Consider the following 3,930-nt stretch of genomic DNA (forward strand, 5'->3'; position numbering starts at 1 on the left):
AAAAACTCTTGCTTTCCCATGAATATGCAGTTTAGATGAGGCTTAGTGGGGATAGCATCAGACTAAGAGGCCCAAAGAACAACTGTGGAAACCGCTTTCAGGCTCCCTCATTCATGTCTGAAATCCTGACTGAAGACTCAAGCCAGGATCCTGACGGGCTCTCTGTTGACTCTGAACAAGCCCGCTGCTACCTGGTAATGTCTTTAGATTCGTCAGCTATGGCCAACGTACATGTGGTAGGCCACATGCATCCCAGCATAGCTATGAATGCAACTGAGATGATGTCATGCTGCAATGTCACATGATTAGACACACCCGCTGAGTGACTTGTTGTAAAAAGGATGTAAAACTAACACTTTCCCCTGCTATGGACAGCATCAGCACCCAAAAGAAAACTAACACTTTCCCCTGCTAGGGACAGCATCAGCACCCAAAAGGAGGGCTCGTTCTTGATAAGTAAAATGAGTTTACTGGGCATAGATGACTACATAGAGCTTCATTTTCCTAAAGTAAGAAGCCCTCTGTGGAGCATACATGCGCTGCAAAGATGGTGTGGAGAGGAGATGACGTCAGTGCATAAACAGCTTGTAAACAAGGAAATGAATATAGGGTGACCTTTGAAATGATTGGTTGGCTCCTTCCACCCCCTCCTAGGGTTCTGAGGATTTTTGCTATACAAGAGGCTTACTGCCTAACAACAAGCGAGTTCTTGCTTGACTTGACTCCACATTGCATCTGATTGTCTCCAGGTTAGGAAATGGGAGCACTCAGTTCCACGCCACCTCTTCAGAGGTGACCTAAGTTCCCAGTGGGGCAAGACCCACAGCCCTCCACACACACTTGCAAGCTCCTGTTTCACATGGCTCTGAGTCTGCCATGGGATCCACGCAAACCTGGGTTTAGAGTGCTACACAGTAGGAAAGCCTTAAATGTGTCCATTGCTCAGGCACTAAGACAGACAAATCAAGCCAAACCTTAGGAAAGGTTTGTATGCACTCCATCCTTGGCCTTTGCTGATTTTGTTGGTCTTGGAAAACATCATCACACCATGGAAAAGATGGCTTTTTGTCCTGCAGTTGGATACATGGGCCAACTAAAGTGTGGCTTGCTGAACATGGAGTTGCCTTAGTGAGTGTTCAGAGAACTAGTCTCACTATGCACACTTAATTGTATAGACCTATCTTACTCCATTAGGTGAGGTATACTCCATAGGATGAATATATAAAGATAGGTCATACATTTTTCATTGGCAAATGTGAGGTCAGTGGGGATCACTGATCGGCTTCTGCCTACTCACAACCCAGCCTCCAGTCCCACCAGCATCTCAAATCATCTGGTGAACCTTCCACTGTGGGATTCTGGGAGAGAATGCAGTCACTTTCCATGTGAAAGCCGAGCTGAAAACCTTTATCTCTGAAGTCTAGCAAATTGTATCCCATGGGTATAACTTAAGTGGCTGAGGGAAGGAGCAGTGGTTGGGAATCTAATCCAGTAAATGTATGCAGTAGACTGGAGAGTGTACCCTTCATCCCTCTGTAGCTCCCTGGTGCTTGGTCCATGACATCACTATCAGCCCAACCCTTTGATACCTAATAATACCTTCAGATTTTAAGCTTATAAAACTCAGAGATCATGTTTCACATTTGCAGCAAAGAGCACTCACTAATGCACAAGCCCCTCTTTTAGAGTAGGAATATATTACATTTAAACTCAAATGATATCAAAATGTTCATATTTGTTTTTATTGTGTATTTTTTCTATTAACTATTTTTTCCAGCCCAATCATGTTTTCTCCTCCCTCCCTGCTTTCTCCCAGTCCCTGCCCCTGACTCCTTCCCATCCACTCCTCCTCTTTCTCTTCAGAAATGGGAAGGCTTCCCATGTATATCAACCAGTCATGGTACATCAAGTTGTAATAAGACTAGGCACCTCCTCTCCTGTTAAGGCTGGGCGAGGCAACCTAGCAGAAAGAAAGGGTCCCAGAAGCAGATGACAGAGTCAGAGACAGACCCTGCTCCCACTGTTAGGAGTCCCACAAGAAGACCAAGCTACACAACTGTCACATATATGTAGCAGGCCTAAGTCAGTCTCATGCAGGCTCCCTGATTGTCAGTTCAGTCTCTGTGAGCCCCTATGAGCCCAGGTCAGTTGGTTCTGTGGGTTTTCTTGTGGTGTCCTTGACCCCTCTGGCTCCCACAATCCTTTTCCCTCATCCACAGGATTCCCTGAGCTCTGCCTGTGTTTGGCTGTGGGTCTCTCTGCATCTGTTTCCGTCGGTTGCTGGGTGAAACCTCTCTGATGACAATTGGGCTAGGCAACAATGTGAGTTTAGCAGAATATCACCAGCAATCGTTTCATTGACTTGTTTTCTAATTATCAGTCATGTTTGGTTTTATTGTGGGTCTCTGAGCTGTCCAGCCTCTGGGTCCTGGCCCTCCAGGCAGTGATTTTTAAAATCACTTTTTAATCTTTATCCATTCTTGAAACTCAGGATTTAATTAGACATCTTTGTCTTGCATTTGCTTGTTTTGAGATAGGAACTCATGTAGCCCAAGTTGGCCTCAAACTTGGTATGTAGCAGAGGATAACCCCGGATTCCTGATGCTCCTGTCTCCTCCTCCCACGTGCGAGTGTTATAAGCACGTGTCTCCACTCCTAGTTTCTGTGGTGCTGGGGCTCAAACCCAGGGCTTGAAGTAAACTAGGTGAGCGCTCGACCAAGTCGGATCCATGTCGGATCCACGCTGCAGTGCAGATCGCACAGATACCTTTAGGAGACCATGTCAGATCCACGCTGCAGTGCAGATCGCACAGATACCTTTAGGAGACCATGTCGGATCCACACTGCACCAGTACAGATCGCACAGATACCTTTAGGAGACCATGTCGGATCCACACTGCAGCAGTGCAGATCGCACAGATACCTTTAGGAGACCATGTCGGATCCACACTGCAGCAGTACAGATCGCACAGATACCTTTAGGAGACCATGTCGGATCCACACTGCAGCAGTGCAGATCGCACAGATACCTTTAGGAGACCATGTCGGATCCACACTGCAGCAGTACAGATCGCACAGATACCTTTAGAAGACCATGTCGGATCCACACTGCAGCAGTGCAGATCGCACAGATACCTTTAGGAGACCATGTCGGATCCACGCTGCAGTGCAGATCGCACAGATACCTTTAGGAGACCATGTCAGATCGCACAGATACCTTTAGGAGACCATGTCAGATCCACGCTGCAGTGCAGATCGCACAGATACCTTTAGGAGACCATGTCAGATCGCACAGATACCTTTAGGAGACCATGTCGGATCCACGCTGCAGTGCAGATCGCACAGATACCTTTAGGAGACCATGTCGGATCCACACTGCACCAGTACAGATCGCACAGATACCTTTAGGAGACCATGTCAGATCGCACAGATACCTTTAGGAGACTATGTCGGATCCACGCTGCAGTACAGATCGCACAGATACCTTTAGGAGACCATGTCGAATCCACACTGCAGCAGTGCAGATCGCACAGATACCTTTAGGAGACCATGTCAGATCGCACAGATACCTTTAGGAGACCATGTCGGATCCACGCTGCAGTACAGATCGCACAGATACCTTTAGGAGACCATGTCGGATCGCACAGATACCTTTAGGAGACCATGTCGGATCCACGCTGCAGTACAGATCGCACAGATACCTTTAGGAGACCATGTCGGATCGCACAGATACCTTTAGGAGACCATGTCGGATCCACGCTGCAGTACAGATCGCACAGATACCTTTAGGAGACCATGTCGGATCCACACTGCAGCAGTACAGATCGCACAGATACCTTTAGGAGACCATGTCAGATCGCACAGATACCTTTAGGAGACCATGTCGGATCCACGCTGCAGTACAGATCGCACAGATACCTTTAGGAGACC

The sequence above is a fragment of the Peromyscus maniculatus genome, chromosome 2 (assembly GCF_049852395.1).
Source record: "Peromyscus maniculatus bairdii isolate BWxNUB_F1_BW_parent chromosome 2, HU_Pman_BW_mat_3.1, whole genome shotgun sequence".
NCBI lineage: Eukaryota > Metazoa > Chordata > Mammalia > Rodentia > Cricetidae > Peromyscus > Peromyscus maniculatus.